Source organism: Mesocricetus auratus, unplaced genomic scaffold (genome assembly GCF_017639785.1).
Source record: "Mesocricetus auratus isolate SY011 unplaced genomic scaffold, BCM_Maur_2.0 Super-Scaffold_100676, whole genome shotgun sequence".
NCBI lineage: Eukaryota > Metazoa > Chordata > Mammalia > Rodentia > Cricetidae > Mesocricetus > Mesocricetus auratus.
Window position 1 is genome coordinate 76,890,451 of NW_024429266.1, and position 21,844 is coordinate 76,912,294.

Sequence of the window (21,844 nt, forward strand, 5' to 3'; positions counted from 1 at the left end):
TGCACACTGGCAACTGCCTTGGGAATCTTAGCATTGCCTTCCTTGAGAGCAAGATGGGATACTCAAATAAAATACTCATTAAATTTTAAAAGGAGCGAGTACTTTGGTAGAGTGCACAAGAACAAGTAGGCTGAAATATATTGGACCAATTTTTTAAAATGTCACTGCAATTTATTTTTTCAGAGAACCTAGAGTAAAGATCAAAGAGAAAAACAGACCACACAATAAGGAACAGTGGCCAGCCAAGACATTTCTAGGACAGTAGAGCTTACAAGACCAAACGTACTTTCAGACTTACCTGGTTATAATGGCAGTATACATATACATATACAAATACATGGTTATTTGCACACTATGCATATTAACTAATATCTGCATGGGGTATTAATTACTATAGCTTTAGGGACCTTTGGTATCGGGGATCTGGAACTATTTTATATTATTGACAGTTTTATAAAATAAGATTTCTCTATAGAACTGTGGGATTTATATATCCATATGAAATATAAGTGTGCTAATATACTTGAATAAATTTAGTGGGAGGAGAAACAGGAAAGGTCTTCAGCACTGAACTTTTACAATTCTAATAGCTTTGAATTGGTTCAGGCACATGAACCTGTAGATGGTGATGAACTAAACAATCTATGTTGACTTACTCCAGTCACAGTTGGGCATTCCCATGCATTCCTCAGCCACAGTGCCAATTAAGAGGCCTCTGTGGAACCACAGCATGATACTGGTTATATCTACCTAATCTGTGCTTGCCATAACTGAGGTTCTGTACAGGGATCTAAATTTAACGGTTACACTGAAGGAAATCTCAAAGATTAAACTCCATACTACATTGCTTTTCTTTTCTCTACTGGAACAGCTTATCTCTCCAAGATAGGCCAGCTACCTGATACTTGAGAAAGATAGACGAAATGAGATTAGGTAAAATAATTATCATTCCATTTTATCTGGTACTTCAGCTGGCCAGACTGCTTACTTGTACTGTATCATATCAAATGCTCCAATTAGTAGCCAGAACAGGAATGGCCTGGTAATGTCTTTGACTTCTAGTTTTCTTGCAGCAGGGAGCATTCATTCCAGGACAAGGGACCCTTCATACATCAGCAGTCTACTTGGTGCAATCACAACCATTGCTATCATGGAGGGAGGCAGTGGGCACTGGATATTGACAACAACTACAGCCAGTGCTTTAACAGAATGAGACCAGTGGGCATTGGATATTGACAAAGTTCAGTTGAGGATTCCACTGGCATAAGTTCCAATCTTTGTACAATTTCCCCCTTGGAGTATTCTAAATTTCTGTACTTGATGAAACCAAAAGTCTAGAGAGTAAAACTATCCTTTAGAAGTCTTGAATGATGGGAAATGGAGAAGGAGATGCTGACAGTGCTGGTGATTAACTGGGTAGCAGAAGCAGGGAGGGTGGGGTAGAATGTCAGTGGTTGAACAGGAAGAAAAGTAGCAGAACAAGTATGATGCTTGCTGACTGCCCCCGGTGGCCTTCCACAGCCAAGTTCCACTTCTGAAGCTCACTCACCTCACAGTCACTGGCCTGGCCACAGCCTTGTTGCACTTACTATATGTCTGTATATGGCATGCAGCCAAGAACATGACCATCCTCTTACTGAGAAACCGAACCTACCAAGCAGCCATGGATGCCAGAGGTGGTTTGACTCAACCTGATATGTATTCTGTAAAAGTCACTTTAGTAAAAGAAAAATGCATCAGACCTAGCCACAGTTTGTTACTGCATATTACAAAGTGTACTACAATCTAGACACTTAGCCACTAAAGCCAAGTTAAGTACCACACAAGTCGTGATGATTACTGGTTTTGTTTGACTGTCTACCCAACAATTTACTTCCACATACACACACACACACACACACACACACACACACACACACACACACACACACACACACACACACTTTCAAAACTTTTAAACACCTTTAAACTAACTCAAGGACCATTCAGTGAGCGGAAAGTATGGAGCTGGTGGTGTTCAGACATCTCTTTGAATGAGCTGCTTTGAGAGCCATCAGAGCACTTTTCTAAGAGCAGAGTGTTGCTGCAGTCTCCCTACTTACCCTCCACATTCATGATTCATAGCTTGGGTTAAGACGCAAACTGGAGTTGCAAAGACTCTCTAAAGGCACTGGCACTAAAATTAAGCACCTTGGGGAGGCAGCTGTCAGTTTGCTCATTACTCCAGCTTTCTCTTCCTTCCAGCTGCAGTAACTCAATGAGGGTTGATTTTCCACTTAGGTAAAGCAAGAAGAGAAGAAAAAAAAAAGCCCAAACCCCAAAAGTAGATGGTGAACACTAGCGCGAAGCAATGCCATCCATCATTAGCTTGTGTTTTCCAACCTAACAAGAAGTTCAAAAGACCTTTGTTTTCATAGACTTATTTTAAAACCCACGCTTGAAACAAAGTTAATTAATAATAAGACACACATATCTAAAGTATGTGGTTTCTGACAAATGCCTCACCCCTGTAACACTACACCTCCTGAGACATTTCCGCCATTCTGCAAGTTCCCTGTGCCTCATCAGTTTCGCCGATCCTTGCCTTCACCCTCCATCTCTTGAAGCTACTTCCCTGTGAATCCAAAACCTATTGCAATATCCTGACCCTAAGTATTTGCTTGTTTATGACATACCCCCTCTGTGGCCCAAACAGGCTTATAACTCAAGATCCCCTGCCTGCATATCTACCCTGAGTATTTTATATTTATTTTGTGTTAATGTGTCTCTGTATATAGGTATGGAGGTCAGAGGACAACTTAGGGAAGTTGGTTTTCTCCTCCTACCATGTAGGTCTCAAGGTCAAACTCAGGTCATCAGCTGGGCAGCAAGTGCCTTTACCTACTTGAAGCATCTTGCCAGTTCGTGTGTGTGCTTGTAGATGGCTAAGCACCATGTTTTTGGATATAAAGTCTTTGTTCAACTTCACATTCATATCTCATGCAGCAAACCATAGAATACAAATACTACTCTCTCACATTAAACCATAAGAGCAGTAATAAATTCATCCAGACATTCTTAAATAGAAGATGCTCTTCTAAGACCTGAGGATGGACAACATTACCATGCAGGGGTGTGAACAATGACACCAGGCAGGGGATCCTGCAGTGCAGTTACCTTGGTTTCCCGGGGAAGCACTCTGTAAAATAGAATGAGAGTGATTTAGGTCTATCTGGGGAAACAATGTTTTTTGAGAAAAGGAACCATTCCCTGCCAAGGATGAGGGGTCCGTTGTGTGCACAGTGCCCACAGCGAGGCAGTCAATGTGGTGGGAAAGAGCAGGGACCAGAGCTTTGCAAGGAGGGTGCAAAGACAGGCATTGTGCCCTGAGTCTTCAAGCTGTTTGCTATCCGAAGCCTTAATTTCTATGTGATATTTAGGCAACTACTGGGAAATGGCCTCTTACTCTTGCTCTCCTTATGTGAAATTAAGAGTTCAGCAAGGGGATTATTAGATAGTCAAGAAACGTAATTTCATAATGAGTCTTTTAGACAAACTAAACAGTAATAAAAAAAAGGCTGTATCATGGATATTTTAAATCTACAGTGATTAAGCCTTGAGTGTCTCAGAAGCTGATGGAAGATACCTGTAAGATTTTCCTGGATGTTACCCTCAGATTTCCAAAGACAACTGTGTCAATCATAAGCAGCTGCAGGCAAGAGGAGAAGCTAGACTCCGTATCTTCCCCTCTTGTGTGTGTTTAGTTTGAGCACTCTAAACAGACTCATCTTCACACATGAATGAAGCTTGCCCATCTGAGAGATGGTGCAAGTTGGCATTTGTTTGTCAAATAACAGCAATGTGCACATAAATGCCTGACTTTCACACATTCTCAGATCTTAGCAGTAATAATTCTCAACATTCTGGGAGGCAAAAAATTACTTGTGAGCCTACTATCATGTTGTGCTTGTGTATGAGTTTGTATGTGTATTTGTGTGTGTGTGTTTGTATGTGCATATATGCAGGAGTTTGTGTACTTGTATGTGTTAAGTCTGTATGTGTATTTGCTTGTATGGATGTATGTATATTTGTGTATGTATGCATGTATGTGTATTTGTGCATACATGCAAGTATGTGTATTTGTGTGTATGAATATGCACTTGTGTGTGTGTGTGTGTGTGTGTGTGTGTGTGTGTGTGTGTGTGTGTGTGTATCAGTTCTCCTTTCACCGTGTGGGTCCCAGGAAATAAATTCAGATTGTCAGGCTTGATAGCAATCACTTTTGCTCACTGAGTCATCTCAGTCATCTCCCTGGCCTCAATATTCTAAATTTAGTCTCTATGTGGTGTATGCATCTCATGATCTAGAGCTATCTTTACCCATACATAAAGCCACATAAAATACAACTCATTTTCTGGAAATTGAGATGCAATGCTAAGCCTTGAATTCACTTTGAGTCAAGCATCTGAATTGGTGACAATCAGTTCCGTCATCTCCACAGACACAGGAGTGCGGAGTGCGTCAGGCTCCATTTCATTTGTGAGCATTCTGCATCTGCATAAGCAGGAGAGTTGACTTGTGATCACAGTGTGTAGACATTGCCTTTCTTGTTTAAAGAACTCTGGTACATACATACCACTTATCTCAAGGCATTTAAACAGTAAAATATACATTTAAAAAACTTTACTATAAAAAGCGGAAGATTCATTTTATGTTTGTGTTGACTTTTCAGGTTTAAGTGACTGACTGACTTTATTTGGTGACATCTGACATCTGATCTGATATCTCAATTCAGCCAGGCCAAATTATTTTCCCAAATTACTATTATATTCTTTTGGCTAACCCCATATACCCTACCAATACTTTTACAGTTGGCTTTATTCCAGATTTCATTTCCCTGAAAGAAAAAAAAACGCAGTAGTTCACTTTACTCAAAAAAATTTCAGCATTTCAGAAAACAGTACATTTATCTCTTTTAATTAGTCAAATTCTACTTATGATTGCACGGAAGAGCCTCATTTAGCAGGTATATGTTTTATAAATGAAAAATAATTAAAAGAGGGCTTTGAAGATGGCTCAGTGGGTGAAGCATTTGCTGGCAAGCAGGAGGACCTGAGTTCAGAACTCAGAGCATCTATGCAAATCCAGGTGCATGGTTCAACCCTGTAACTGCAGCTGTGGAAGGCAGAGACCCCAGGATCTTGGGGACTCACTTGGCAGACAGCGTAGGAATGTGAGCTCCTGGTTTAGTAAAGGCCTTGTCTCAAAACACTGATATAAGGTTGAGAAGAATTGCAGACCTCTGGTTTCTGTGCACTGCCACACCGTTCTACCCCCAACCCACCCCCTCCACAGGAAGACACCACACACAAACATAGACGGGGTAGGTAGATGGAGGGGATAGAGAGTTTCCGGTGAGTTCATAGCATTGGTGGATCTTAGGGGGCCTTGTATATATTTAGAGCCTGATTTATGCCTGGCCAGACACAAGAAGATGTTTGAAATCACCAAACAATGCATCCGAATTCAGTACACCACAGTCTGTCCTTCCTACCCACAAAGACCCTGAGATGGCTATGTCAGTGGGCTGTTGTGTCATGGTCACCTGGAAACCATGGCACATCTGTATGCAGCACTCAAGATACTCTATCCATAGTAGAAACATGACAGGGCCCTCCGCTAACAGGACGTAAGTTGCCATTCTGCTCCCTGAATTGGGACCCAGTGTGAGCAGCCACTTCTCCATCCTGCTACAGTGGACTATACACACGCTGTGAGTCAAGACAAGCTCTCCTTGTGTGGGATTCCTTGGCTATTTTGTCCCGACAGCAAGAAAAACAATAACCTCAGATACTGTTTCTCAGGAGCTGCCCACCCCGTTGTTCCCGTTTCATGGGGTGTGGCGTACATGTGCCAGTATGCACACAGAGGCAAGGAGAGGAGAGCAGGCTTCCCTTTGCTTTTGACTCAAAGGCTTCTACAAAAATCCACCAAGTTTGCAAACACAAATCGTCTCCTTACAGTAATGCAGACTCTGAAATCCTCCTCAGAGATGGAGCCGTAATAGGAGTTAAACAACAAATGCAGATTTAAACAAAAAACCGATTCCTCACAAACCATTAGCTGATGTAGGTCACAAGAATCAGATTAAATTGCTTTATTGAGACAGCTAGTGTATTTCAGAAAATAATTCCCTAATGCTCTCAAGTTATTGAGTAACTTAAAATAAAACAAGGTCAAATTTAACCTACATGTGAGGGAAGGGAGAGAGAACGAAGCCTCAGAACTGTGAGTGTGATATGGTGCACACAGCCTGGGTGGGTGCCAGGGCTCCAAAGCCCCCCCCCACTTCCTCCAGGAACTCCTGCCCTTGTGCTTCCCACCTCGCAGGGCATCAGTGGGAACACAGGACCTTGCGCTCACGTAGACTGATTTCCTTGGAAGCTGATGGTGCAGCTCACACAGCCCAGCCTACTCTTCTTCAGCTGAGGAGCAAACAGGCCCAATGGGGCCGCACATTTTAAAAGCATCATCTAGCCCTGGACCCAAAGTGTAATAAGCACAGAAAGAAACTAAACAACTTGAGTCAGGGGCTTTCTGCCCATGAATCTAGAATGGATTCAGGTAACCTCTCAATTTTGGCAGCTTTCAGAGTCTAATGGCCACCTGCATAGGAACGACCATAGAATAGGGTATCAAACACACTGGGAACACCAACTCCCTGATTTCTGAGCATGGTTAGTGGACTCCACTACTCCACAGATCAGCAAACTGCCACTCATTGAACCAACTCCGTCGACACACTGAGTGCGACCAGCTACCTGCCAAAAGAAACTTAAGGAAGGAGGGGTTTGCTTTGGTTCACACTCTATTATGGCGGCGGCTGCAGAGCCCACCAGTCACAGGGTGTGAGCAATCAGGAATCAGAGAGTGACAGACGCCTATAGTAAGTTGGCCTCTTCCTTTTCATTTAGCCAGGACCTCAGTTCAAAGGATGGTGCCACCCACATTCAGGATGAATCTTCCCATCTCAATAGACTCTGTCTAGAAGCCCCCTCATGGATGCGCACCTTGTGTGGTGTGGATGTTTGTGCAGGGGTACACTTGTGTTCTGGTACACGTGGAGACCAGTTGTACACATCAGACACTGTTTCTCAGGGGCCACCCACTCTGTTGTTTCCATTTCATGGGGGATAGCATACATGTGCGTGGATGCATGCACACATGAATATACACATGTAGATGCCTGAAACTGATATAAGGAACCATCAATTGTTCTTCCAACCTATTCAAGGGGTGTGGTCTCTTAATCAAACCCAGAGCTCCCCATTATGTCCTGCCAGCTGGCTTGGAGATCCTGTGTCTTTGCTTCCCAAGGCCAACATTAGAGGTGGTTTCTCCCATCCATCAGCGATTAGGTGGCTTCTGACAATGTCAGTCTAGTCCTCACACTGTGCTGCAAGCATTTTAAGCACTAAGCCATCTCCCCAGCTCCTTATGCTTTGAGATACAGTCTGTCATTGGTCCCTGGGACTCACGAAGTGTGTGATTCTAGCTGGCCAACAAACTGCAGGGATCTGCCAGTCTCTGCCTCTCCGGCACTGGGATTATAAGCACATTGACTTACAGCTGGCTTCTTGGAATTTAAATCAGGTCCTCATGCCTTTTTGGAAAGCACGTTGCTAGCTAGTCTCTCGTCTCAGTAAGATATTTCTGCACAGGGACTGTGGATTGGGGGCTCTTACTAAATTAGTGATGACTTTTTTTGGGTGTGATGGTGCCGTAGCTATGAAAACTCTCAGGATGCAGGCTATAAGCACACTTCAGTCGGAACACCCTGACCTCCCAAATGTGGCAGAAATTAACCCTGGCAATTTTGTTCCACACTTTCCACTTTCCTTCAGAAATGGATTTTTTTTTCAAAATAAAATTTGATCAGCAAGCTTGTTTTCTTCTAGAAAACTCCAATTGCCCTTTTCATAGGAGTGTGAGCACCCACAGACACAACAGTCCTGGATTCTCTCTGCGTTATTCAGAATCTAGCAGATCTCCTGGCTCCAGAGGCCACCGTGTTATGTTCAGCAGGTTTGGCAGGGAGACACTCGGGTCCCTGGGGATCCAGTTTCAACACCTCTGAATCCCCATCACCCATGCTATGTCTGTCTGAGGCTCCAGCCATCCTCAAGCCCTGACTCCTTGCCTCTGGACCATTCTTGGAAAAAAACAAGTAGTTCTTGACTTAAAAGCTGCCTCCCACTCTTCCTCAGCCCCTTATCAGCCCCATAAAAATGATCCCCGCCCCACTAAGACTTGCTCATTCACATCTCTCCACACCAGTTTCCTCTAGAGCAGGAAACATATGCTCACTGTCTCTGTGAACTATAGCATTTAAGGGCATGCTGGCCATTCAGATCTCAGGTGAACCAAGTTCACAGGAAACACAAGCGAACAAGTAGTTCAACTGCCGGCTCATCCTGGGGCTTTTCATTTGCTTTGTCATGCCCAAAGGACCAGGGCAGCAGCCACAAATGGCTCTGAAGGTCAGCTGGGAAACCATGGACAGAGCAGTGGCACATGATTCCACCTTCACGCTTTATACTTGGAATCAGCCTAACTCTTTCAAACATACGTTGGAATCCCAACAGTAGATGCAATAGACTACCGTGTGGTATAAACCACGCTTGCTTTCGAGGACCTTGACACCCCTCCAGCAACCCCAGAGCATCTCTAAATAGCCAGACTGTTCCCAGATAGCACTAATACTTTCAGGTAGGACCAGACAGGAGTTGTATTTGCAGATATGGCACTGGAATGTGGCAAAGGGAGCCTCGCGTGGATCAACATGTCTGCTGTGGGAGGCCAGCACCCATCTCTACATTCAGACCTGCCAAGGTCTTACCCAGCCTCTCCTGAGACCGCCATTGTCTGATTTCTATTTCCTCCCCTTTTTTTTCTTTGCAGATTGACACTTCTTCATCCAAAACCGACTGTCACCCATGTGTTCACTCGCCCTTATCTCTGCTGGAACCTACCTTCTCAGGTGAAGACATCAGAAGGCGCTAATTCCCTCCCATACTCCCCCCTCTTCTGCACTCCCAGCTGATCTCTGGCATCATCTCACTCCTCCATAAGCATAACAGTTTCCCACTGGACCCCACTTCATTGCAAAAATAAGTGCCTCCCTTCCCTAGCCCTTTCTGGAACCATCAGTGGTAAGCTAAAAACTGAAGTTCAAACAACTCTGCTTGCGCCAAGTACTTCTGCCTAAAGAGATTACCACCAAATTCTAACTTTATCAAATGAATGATCATATAATAAAGAAAGGGATGTTGACTGGCTACGGTCACCTATAGTATTTCTTTAGTCTTCAGCCTGGAGCAGTCCCTGGTCTCCCTTGCCTTTTGTAAGTCTGACTGTTTGAGAAGCCAGTGTGCTATTTCACAGAATGGCACACTGGTGATCAGGAGAAGATTCTGATTGCGCTGTTCTCCTGCAGGTGGTATAGAAGTGTCTCCACAGTTTCCCATCCCACCCTAGTGGGTGATTCTGCTAAATCAACTCTGTCACCTGTGTCCCTCTGATATTCCCTCATCATTTTGCATTTTACCTATTAAATATTTTATGGAATAAAACCCTGAGTTATGTAAATATCTTCATACTCATCAAACTTTGCTCACTGGATTTACTTTATAACTTCACTAAATTAATGATAGCAATCATGGTTAACAGATGATTTTTTTTTTATTCCACCATCTGTTTTACATTGACCATTTGCATTCTCATACAGGTAGGACACTCTTCTTTGTTCCTTCACTCTGGTTATAGATTTAAGGTTTCGTATTAATCAGTGAGTTCTAATCTCTGTCTGTTCCATGTTTTGATTCTGCAACAGTGCCAAGACTGGCTGGTGCAGACACCTCCCGGATGGCTCCTGTACCCTTTTACACATCCTGGCCAGTCTTTGAGTCATCCTAACTTGGTGACACCAAAAGATATTTCAGGCTTATCTTGTACTTCCTCTGCCTCGGGCCCAGATCCAGATGACAAATGTAATTCAGAAACCAAACGATATGGTTGGGTATACTCCTCTTAGATCTGTTGGTGGGCACAGCCAGGAAATCCATGGTACCCATAAGCCCCTTAAAAGATTAGGTAAGTACTCTGTTCTGTTTTTGGTTGTGAGCCTAGCCTTTAACAGCTGAGCCATCTCTCTAGTCCAGTACTCTGTTTTAAATACTTGAAGTTCACCCAAATGCATCAGCTGAAGTCTCATCCCAGAGAGTGATGTCCTCAGGAGATGGGACATTGAACTAAGTTCCCATGAATGGGATTGGTGTCTTTATTTTAAGGGGAGTATGGTAGCTCCGTAGGTGAGCCATGAGATCATGAGGACCAATGTTCAATCTCCAGCCCCCATAAGAAGCAGAGTGAGCCTCACACCCAGAAGCAGCAGTACAAATTGGAGTTGATATTTTTTAAAGAGGATATGAAGTCGTGGGGCAATGATGAGAAATATGGGAGGAGTTAAGAGAAAGAGCAGAGGAAGTGAATATAATCAAAATACATTTATGGAATTATCAAATAGTTGATAAAATATTTTTAAATAGGGTGTGGCCATGTGCATTCCTAATGCCAGCTCTGAGTTAGCAGACGCAGGTGGAGCTCCCCAGTCAATGAAAGGCCCTGTCCCAAAATATAAGGTGGATGGCTCTTGTGGAACAATACCTGAGCTTAACTTCTGGCCTCTGCATGCACTTGCATGTGGGCCTACACAAACATATGCATCCGCTTGCACAAATATGCACATGCATATGTACATGCATGGTACTTATGCACACATATGCACTCATACACAAGCACAATACATACCCACACATACACATGTGTACAGACATACACACGCACATATGCAAAAACATAGGCACGCATATGCATTCATACACATGCACAACACATACCCATGCACATACATACACATGCACAAACATGTGTGTGTATACACACACACACACACACGCACACGCACACGCACGCACACAGCCCAAAGGGACTACCCTGTCCTTCTCCATCCGATGGCACAGAAACATACTATGAAGCAGGTCACAAGCCCTCACCAGAGGCTGAATCTTCCCACAAGCCTTTGATCTTTGGCTTATTAACACTAAAACTGAGAAAGATGCATTTTGTTTGTAAGCAACCCAGTGTATGGTATTTTGTTACAGATCCACAAAACACCATCTAAAGACCCACTCTCTTGAAGTAGGCAAGCGTCAGTAAAGCCTACAATCATGGTGCCTTTTACATACAGCTCCAAGTAACTGTGGCTCCCAAGCAGCATGGGAAGACAGCTTCATGTCCTCAGAGACCCTCGTCTTCTTCCACGTGCTCACGTTCTGGTCTGCAAGCTGATTGCTTCATCTTGTCTACAGCCATACCACCCTGAAATGCCTGATCTCGTCCAATTGTGCCAGTTTTGTTGTGCTGCCATGTGCTTAACTCTGCTTTGTGGCTTCATAGGGCACCTTCAGGAATCCCATGGGCAAATCACAACCCTCAGAGTTCTAACACAGTCCCCAGAACCCAGGACCCAGCAAGAGCCAATGTGGTCCATTGGAGACTCCTCCCATTGAGTAGTAGTACCCCAGAGAGTTTCCACTGATAGTAGTGATAGTCTTATCTTACTGCCATGCAACAAAGGGACAAGCACCTCTGTGGGTTTCCAGAACAATCAATCCAATGCTCCACCTTTGCTATCAGCACCATGTGGCTTCCTGCCCTTATTGTGCTGCCCAGCTTCTATCTCCAGAAGTATCTATGACCCTGGGTAAACACAGAAGCGCCTATTATATCTACTCCAAGGGCTGGTGATGAGAGAAAGACCCCACTGGATAAGCAATGCAAGGAAAGGCAGGCAGATGTCAGGCTTGACCGATTCAGATCTTCTGTCTTTTAGAAATGACAACCAGGTTCCTGGCACGATGGGTGTTTAATAACACTTTCTATTGCATTTGCATAAAAAGTCATCTCAAAGGCCTACGTGCTGGACATTACAGCTTTCATTTCTCAAAGGAGCTAACAGCATGTAATAAACATCCCTTACTTGCTATATAATATGACACTAGCTAGGCCCAGGAAGCAGACTCCTGTTCATCAATTCATAATAGTTACAAAATGACACAATTCACAAATCTATGTTGCATTTAAAAATAATAAATAAGCATCCATACCGAGTCTATAGAGTAGTGATGTCCTCAGAGAGAACTTTCAGTGAGTCCAAGCTCTCTCTAACCTATGATTCTCAAGTTTGGGGTGATGAACATGCAGAGGAAGCATCGAGGGTGACAGATCCCTCTTCCAAGGAGACTGAAGTAGAAACAAAAGACACGTTTATGCAGAGCTGTGCACACATCGCCTGGAGGCTGATCACTGAGCTCTCTGCAGCCAGGAGTGAAGTATCACCCCAACAGTGTTTTCTGTGTTTCAGGGTCCAGTGACTGCTCTGTGCTGAATTTTGGACATCAACATCTGGGAACACAGGTCAACTAACTTCTCAAAGACAGATAGGACTGCTCTAGCTTTGTAGATCTGTAACAATTACTCAGCTGTACCACGGAGACAGAAAGCAGCCGTAGACAGTATGTAGGCATGTGGACATGACTATGTTCCGGTAAAATCTGTTTACAAAAGCAGAAGTAGAGGCCTGAGAGATGATTCAGAGATTAAAGTACCTACCACGCAAGCATGAGGACTTCCATCCCCACAACACAGGCGAAAGAGAACCTGGTGTGCATTTGTAAATCCACCACTGGAGAGGAAAAAACATTTGGATTCCTAGGCTCTCTGGTCAGCTGACTAAACCTAGTCTATGAGCCATAAGTGAGAGATCCTATCTCAAAAGAAAGCTGATGGCACACAGAGTCCAACAGCTGAGGTCCCCAGGCCTCCACACACGAACACACACACACACACACACACACACACACACACACACACACAGGGAGGGAGGGAGGGAGGAAGTATTCTCCCAAGCCAGCACAGGAGGCAGGGTGGGGGAACACCTAAAGACTAATTAGTGCTCTTGCCCAGCATGTGTGGGACGTTAGTTTAATTCCCAGCACTGGAAAATAAAAGAAACCTAGTACAAAGCACACAATAGAAAACTTCCAAAACTAAGACAAGCTCTGGAATCCTTAGAGGTCTGTGTTTATTTCTGCCACAAGTTTATTGCATTCATTTGTTATTCTCTTAACCAGCAATACCACATATGACACTTTTACCTCCTAAACAATTTACTGTGAACAAGCCATTGTTCCCTTTTCAGCCAACACAATGAGGGCAGAATAACTCCATGTCATTAGCATTTCCTGAAAGACCCATTGCAGCCTCCCTTTCTAACTCATGGAGCTGTTCTATTCATTGACAGCTGACCACAAACCAGATGACAAAGAAGCACATTCCTTCATGCTCCCAGGGGTCCTTTCTGGAGGAGGCTGCTGTCACTGTTAGAACAAACCTGGCAGCTGTCACACTCTGCCGTCCCCACAAGGCTTTTGTTTCCCTGGAGTCTAGAACCACAGGCTGCCTGGCCTCTGCTGTCCTTTGCAGTGAAGGTCAGGTGTTCAGCCTTGAGGATCCCCCCCCCTGTCCTCCTCCTCACACCACAGCCCAGACTGCAGAAGGGGCGTGGGTTAGACAGGTTTCCACCAGAGCCACACATCTGGAACACAGGCCTGGTCAGACACTAGCCAGTCTGCTCTGAGAGGACTGCAGGAAGCAGAGCTGACAGGCCATCCACATAGAAAAAAATAGTTCAATTCTCATGTACCCTGAGTAAAAGTCAGCTCTAGCAAGACGTAACTGGGGCCTGTGGCAAACCACAGTGCTGCTGCTTTGGAAAACCATGCCACAATTTATGAAAAAGTTTAACATAGAATTGCCATATCATTTGGCAATTTCACTGTGGGCATATAACCAGAAAAACCAAAAGCAAGACCTTAAAGACATAAATACATATCCTGACCTATAATTTCTAATAGACAAAATAAGAAAAATCCAGGCATCACAGACAAGTGAATAGATAAACATATTGTGTCCATATAATGAAGTACTATGCAGCGTTAAAGGGAAGAAAATTCTAACACATGTTATAATATAGATGTATCTTTAGTAAGCCAGTCACAAAAACACAAGGATCATAGGATCCCACTAAAGCAAGGTAATTCATACAGTCAAGGGTGTATGTTTTGGTGACACAATGCCCTCCCTATGTACAAGGCCCTGGTTTCTCTCCTCAGCAACACACACACACACACACACACACACACACACAGAGAGAGAGGCACACATGCGTACATGCACAAGCAAGGGGTAGGGATATAAGACACAGTGGTTTCTGTTAGGAACTTACTGGTTGTTTAAAGGGGGGATAGTATTTAAGGGGTACATAGTATAAACTCTACAAAACAAAAATCCAAAGTTCTAGAAATCATGGCAGTGAATATTTAACAACTGCAATCCATGCATATCAAATGGTTAGAGGCCGGGGCTTGGGAGGTGGTTGAGTTCATAAAGCGCTTGCTGCATAAGCATGAAGACCTGAGTTTAGATGCCCAGAATGCACTGCAAATCTCTAGGTGCTTCAATGCATGTGTAATCATAGCCTTAGGTGGGCAGACACAGGCAGATCCCTGCAGCTCTCTTTAGCTAGTCTTCCTAGTTGGCTGCCTTCAGGCTCAGTGATAGAACATCTCAAGAAATGTATATCATATCCTGTGTGTGTGTGTGTGTGTGTGTGTAGAGAGAGAGAGAGAGAGAGAGAGAGAGAGAGAGAGAGAGAGAGAGAGAGAGAGAGAGAGAGAGAGAGCACTCATGAGTACATTTGTGCAAATAAGCATGCATGTACTCATACTCACATACACTAACACATACACAGACATATGCCCCATGGATAAAAATTACATGAATATAAAATAAAAAGACTAAAATGAAAGAATGTTATATATGTATTTCACCACAAGTAAAATACATTCAAGGCACAAAGCTCAAGACATGACAAGGCATGAGGATACTGTACAGCCACATCAAAAGGGAGTCCTTCGTTGCTCCAGGCTGGTAGAGGAATTCACACTGCTCCTGTTGCTCCTGGGATTATAGGATACTCACAGCAGCATTTTTCATCTAAAGGTAAGATTCTACAGACAAGCCAGGGTATTGTTCACCTCATGCCTACCTAGGAAATAACATAACAGCAACATGGATGCCCAGGCCGTGTGGTTTAAATCCTTTGTCTCCCATGAAGGCAAGGAAACTTGATTTCTCATGGGAATTTGTAAAGTGCATTTAGCCTATCTCCACCATTACCAGCAAAACCACTCTTCCCAGGGCCTCCCAGAATGGCAGGAATCATTATCCCTTGAAAAATGTGACCATGAGTCCCTCTAAAAGCTTAGCTAATACACATTGCCACAATCCCAGGGTGCATCACAGAATGGGCACGGAGTGGCCTGATCCCCAGCTTAAAGGTATGAGGAGGAGATGAGGATGGCAATAACAACCCTAGTGAGCCTTCTCTTCCCAGTCCACTGTGCAAGGACACAGCTAGAAGTCACCATCTGTGAAGTAGGCAGTGTGCACTAACCAGACACCTCATGCCCTTGACCACGGGCTTTTGCCTTCCAGAACTGCGAGGAACATATCTCAGTTGTTTCTAAGTCAGCCTAATGCGAGTAAGAGATATACTTCCTAATTCTCAATGCAACCAGTCTCCCTTGTTCTTGTCCCTTTTCTAAGCTGTTAGAGTTACCCCCCTCTCACACAGAGACTGTCTGCTATGGTATGGTGTAATGAAAATCAAAGGTATAAAATTCATTATCATCAAATAGTGGGACACTTCCTCATAGCCACATATGCAAACTCCAATTCAGTCCCCTCCCTGCCTCACGCCTCTCATTCGTGGACTTTGGACCTCTGCTCCCACAGTGAGGGCATTCCCTTCCCTCCTATTTGGCAAAGGACAGGCCCCAAGACCACCAGGAGCAGCCTCCCTGAACCAGGGTGTCCTTATTCTCTTCTCCCAGGTAATTTCTTATGGTGGCACCAGGCACGGGGATGCTAACTGTAGCTTCTCTTCTGCCTGGTGAGGAAGCTAGAACACAATGCACTCCTCAAGGCTCTGAACTGCCTGAAGACTATGCTGCCCAACCACAGTCAAGACCCTTGGGAATTCACAGGTTTGGATTTAACCTCCCATGCAGGTACTGAGCATGCACTGAAGTTGAGTACCCACTTAGCCAACCAGAACCACCAACACTGGGAATGGTAAAGCACACAGGCCTGTAATGCAACCTCTAGCCACTCTAGGGGTAGAGGCTGAATCGTTCGTTCTCCTCAGTCAACTTGGGCTACATTAGATCCTGTCTCAAAACAACAAACAGGGATTTAACTCTCCCACCTACCTTCAAACAGTATTCTGTGGATGTGGGGGTTGGGGGGCCAGTACAGCATCCAGCTCAGCACACACACACTTCCGACACCTACTCGGGAATTTCTCTGCTGGGAGCAACTGTGATAAGGGCATAAAGAAAAGGGGAAGCAAAAGGAAATAGACTGGGAATACTGGAAATATAGCCCACATGGCACAGTGCTCACCTACCACGCACGAAGTCTGAGTGTGACCTCCACATAAGCCAGGGGAGGTGACCCATGCTGGCATACCTACAAACTTAGGAGGTAAAGGCAGGAGGATTAGAAATCCAAGATCATCTTTGACTGTACTGTTAGAGGCTAGCCTGGCTATGTGAGACACTGCCTTCTTAAGAAGGGAAAAGAAAAAAATGAGGTAACTAACCAAATAAAACAGGTAGAAATAAGCAAAGAAAGGCCAGCATGATGGTGTAGTGAGTGAACGCACTGGCTGCCCATGCCTGACCACCTAGTCTAGTCTCTGGGACTCACGGTGTAAGATGAGAACTCCCAAAAATTGTCCTCTGACCCATACACAGGGGCATTTGTTCTCTCTCTCTCTCTCTCTCTCTCTCTCTCTCTCTCTCTCTCTCTCTCTCTCTCTCTCTCTCTCTCTCTGTCACACACATATCCTTATCTATATATCTATATATAAAGAGAGATAGATATTAAATTCATCTAAAAGCAGAAATAGAGTCTAGAGTTAGGGACAAAGTCCAGTGATATAGCACTTGCCCAGCATGCCCCAGGCTGTGGTGTCAGTCAGAGTCTGACACCACAATAAGCACACACACACACACAACACTCACTTTATAAAAGGACAGTGAAGACTCAACAGACAAATTTCTAAACAAGCCTTTCCACTTGCCAAGTCTGCTCCTGTGGCCGACTCGAAGTCCTTGTTGCATAACACCAGAACACTTGGGACACTGGGCCCTCAGGTGTGTGTGTGTGTGTGTGTGTGTGTGTGTGTGTGTGTGTGTGTGTGTGTGTGTGTGTGTGTGTGTGTGTGTGTGTGTGTGTGTGTGTGTGTGACGCTAGGCAGTATAGTTACACCCAGATCTGGTAAATGTGTCAGAAGTCCCTACTGGCCCAGTGATGACCCTGGAATCTGCTAATTACACAGATGTGTCTTTGAATCAATGGAAAGTACAAATGCATGTTTAGCCCTGAGGAAAACTCCCAACTCATCACTACAACCATGGTATAAACATTTATCTTTCCTAAAGCACGCCTCAAAGACAGCACGCCTCCAAGGGTGACAGTTTTTAACTTAGAATGGCTGTTCAAACACTAAGGATGGTCATCCATTAAGGATTGTCACCAGAGTCTTTCAAGGATGTCTCAAAGTTAACACATCCAAAGCAGAATTCTTGGTTCTCTATGTCCCCCAAAACCTGCTCTCCCCATGGTCTCCCCGTCAGCTAATGGCAGCCCTATTTTTCTGTGATTCAGGTTGACACCGTTGCTTTTAGTTTTTTAGTATTCGATCTTTTATTTTTCTGGTACTAAGAATTAAATCTAAGACTTCCTATGTGCTAAGAAAGTACTCTCCCACTGAGCCCCAACAACCTTCATTCTTAACAAAGATCTCGATCTCGATCTCGATCTCGATCTCTCTCTCTCTCTCTCTCTCTCTCAAATACATTTACAATTCTTCTTCTCCCTGCTCCACTGACTCAGCCTCTCTCGTGAGCTACCGCCCTCTGACTGGGGATCTTGACATTAGCCCAGCATGGATCTCTGTTCACCTTCATGTGTCAGACACCACAGTACTGGTGTTACAACCCATGTCAGAGCTCTCTGCCCCCTCCCAACCCTGCAGTACCCACCCCTTTCATAAGAAATATATACCTCAGGTCCTGTGACACACCGCCACCTCCCCACACCTCCCCACACCTCCCTGCTTGCCTTCCACAGCTCCCCTCACCCCAGCCTTGCTAGCCAGCCTTCCAGCTTCAGGCTAGCCTCTACTCCCTTTTACTCTGCCAGACCCCTGAGCCATACTGACATCTGTCCCTCTTCACTTCCTTCAGGTCTATGCTCCAAAGGCATTGTCTAATCAAGGATTTCCTTGAGTCCTGTGGTGGTGTGAGTGACATTGGCCCCGTATGTTTGAATGCTTGGTCCTAGTAAGTGGAACTGTTTGGGAAAGATAGGAGATGTGGCCTTGTTGGAGGAAATGTGTCTTTTGGGGTGAGCTTTGCATTTTCAAAAGCCCATGACAAGCCCATTCTACCTCTGCCTGCAACTTGTAGATCAGACGTGAGCTCTCAGCTACCTCTCTAGCACCGTACCTGACTCCGGCCATGTACCCCACCACAAGGTTCATGAACTCAACCTGTGAAACTATATGCAGGCCACCAATCAAATGCTTCTTCTGTAAGTTACCTTCTCACAGCAACAGAATAGTAACTAAAACAAGGCAGCTTTAGAAATGGCAACATTTCTTAGCATTCCTTGTCCATTTTCTTCATTTGCCATTAAAAAAGTTGAGATACACATCTGCTAACACCTTTGCCCCTCCCTATTCCAGGCTGTGTGGTATCATCCCATCTCCCTGTGCAATCAGCTCTATGTGGACTTTGCTCCTGCTGTGACCTCATCATTTGGAGCTGTGCTCTGCACTCAGAACATAGATTAAAAGCTACCTCTGGGATCCTCTCCCATCAACCAACTATTAATAAATCCTGTGAGGAGACAGGAAGAGCTGCTCTCACCAACCCTACTCTGTCTGTTCCATAACACTATTGAGACTTTCCTAGCTTGTTCAATGTTTCCTCATGAAATGTCACAGTACCTGTGTCTATATTTGTTCGTAGAACAGGTAAGAGGCATTTGTGCTTCTACAAGTTCTCTAGGCATTAATGATTGCTCCACATATTATTCCTGCTATTTCAAATAATTTCTAGATTGCTGACAGAGCAAAATATCATGAAAATGCTGGGTAAATCATTCGTGAAACCAATGTTTTCTTTTGATAGGAGGATGGTTGGCTCTGAGGACAAGGAACCTTCACATATACCGACTATACTGAAACTCTTGTAGAAGTCGTTAAAACATAAGGCTACATTCTATACTGCATGACCTGTTTCATTTATAGAAAATCTTCACTTTGTTTCCTTGGGGAATTCCTCTGGGCCTATTTTTATACTTCATAAGAAGTAAGTTTTAGGAGACATTGGGGCCCCTTCCTCGCTGTAGATACATAATGGAGGTCTAAGTAAGTCACTGAGTTGAAGCAGCTCAAGGTGACTACCAGAATCATACCTAAGCCTGTGCAGTTTTTCAAAATGTGTAGAAAGAACGCTTAAAAATCAAACTGGGCATTGCTGTGCTGTAGTTTCTCACTCCAATCCCTCAGGCAGACAGATTGCCCTTGTCAACTGAGTTTCATGGGGCTCCTTGCTTCTTAACAAAGTCCTGGCAGGTTCTATGGGATGTACGACCACTCTCAACATTTCTCAGATCTCGGCATCCCTATTGCTAGGTTCTTAGTCTGATGCTTCTCTATTCACACTGTCAGGGAGACATGGAGGAATACCAGCTACTACACTCCCTGTCTCTAAAGAGGCCCTTTCCTCTCTACTGCACAACTGGATCTTACCCAAGTCAGTAATACCGTAGTGATGAAAGCCCGTGAGCTTCCTGGACTCAAATGGCAAGCCTTTCCCCGACAAGACATTTGACTTGGTCAAGTTACATGCCTTGATGTGCCTTCATGCCTCCTTCCAGAAAACCGTGAAAACAAAGAAAATGTCACCTTACACAGTTCCTGGTGGTGAGGTGAGGAAACCTGGGCAGAGCCCACACACAGCACAATGCCTGGCACACAATAGCCCCTTGGCAGGGTGCCATCATTATTCCAAGCCCATCATTTGCCTTTAAGTGGCTTTAAGTGAAACTGGAGAAGGAACAAAAGAGCTCTGAGCACTTTCAACAATTACTCTACATCCTTAAAATAATTCTCCTGTAGGTCTCCGGTTAAAAATAACTCCAACAGCTGTTATAATTTCACCAAATTGGTGGCCAGCTCTAATTGCCATAACACTCAAGCTACTGAAAGGCAGAACCGAGCTGCATATAGCTGTGTGGAGCATAAAGAATTTGTACTGAGGGACTCTCAGGAAAAGACAGTTTCCCTTTGCACCATTCCTATGAAAACCAGAAATATCCACACCAGGACTGGCAAACAGTACCTAGTACAGGGAGGTTAAAAATGCAGCACACAATTTTACAGCTGACCCACACTGCTTCTTTCAGCTACTGTTGAGAAAGATTCCCCTAGTTGCTCCCAGAACTTAAGAGCCCCTGCCAATTTCCTGAGCTGCCCAGTCCAAAGGGAGAGGGACAGGGTCAGGGACAGCACACCACACCTTGTCTAATTCTTATAAGAGCTTGGGAGGGGCATCTTATCTGTCTATTTTATAGATAAATAAACTATTAGAGTCCCTAAGACAGTGAGGTTCAGAGTCAAGCTTTAAATTGAGACAATATAAACCAGAGATCCACTTAGTGTGGCCTTTATAAAATCAAGCCTAGAAGTTTGTATTTGAACCCCAATAGCTAAATGACCAATAAGAAGTCACATGCCACTGGAGCAGGTGTCCCTGTTTGTTCCCCACCTCAGAATCTTCACAGCCAGGATCCCCATCTGTTCCTGTGCTTCAAGATAATGAGTTCATTCTTTAGGCCGTCATCTTTCCAGCCGTAACCCAGAAATCCCACTGAAAATCTAACAGCAGCATCTGCCTGGCATCTTATGATTTATAAAAAGAAGTTCTATCTACAGCATCATCCCTGCGACATATGGAAAGCAGATAGAGTCACCTATTGTCAAAGACCAGGGTGCACTACGTGATGGGCAGCCCAGAACTGGCCCCAGAAGCCCATCACATCACAGCCCAGAACACCCAAGGGACCAGGAGGCAGTGGGGACAATCCTCTGGAAACAGTGGTTTCAAAGGAAGAAATTCCGCATCTGTTTCTCCTCCAAACCGGAATTAGAAGGACGTGCATGAAAGCAATATTCACCAGTTCCCTAGAGACAATCCCGTTTGAGAAGGAAGCCTCCCCTGTCTTCCTACTCTCTGACACATTTGAGCAATGAGAGTGTCTGCAGATACTGCTGTCATTGCACCCATGCTCAGGAATGCTGGCTGACTAATGCTTCTGCACGGCTGGCCGGAATGACACAATAGCTCCTAAACTGATCACTGGGAGATGAGTCAGTGTCCTCCATCAGGCTTTCCCCCTAAACTCAGGGACCGTCCCAATAATCAGCCTCCCAAGGATCTGATCTGTAACTCCCTCAGCAGATCCTCTGCAGTGGATCAGCCTGGAGCCAACATTGCCATCAAGCCTCCGGTGCTTGCTTCCCCTTGACTTCAGCAACTCTGGTATA

General features: G+C 44.5%; 1 protein-coding gene across 3 annotated transcripts in view; it reads right to left on the reverse strand.

Annotated features, from left to right (window-relative positions):
- Rnf152 (ring finger protein 152) overlaps positions 1-21,844 on the reverse strand; it is a 63,837-nt gene that overhangs the window by 7,212 nt on the left and 34,781 nt on the right. The window contains exon 3 of one of the 3 annotated variants that reach the window (XM_040738457.1): positions 3,104-3,178. The exons of the other annotated variants lie outside the window; for them this stretch is intronic. The gene's annotated coding sequence lies outside the window, so the exon portion shown is untranslated. The remainder of the gene's footprint in view (positions 1-3,103; positions 3,179-21,844) is intronic. 3 annotated transcript variants of the gene reach the window in all.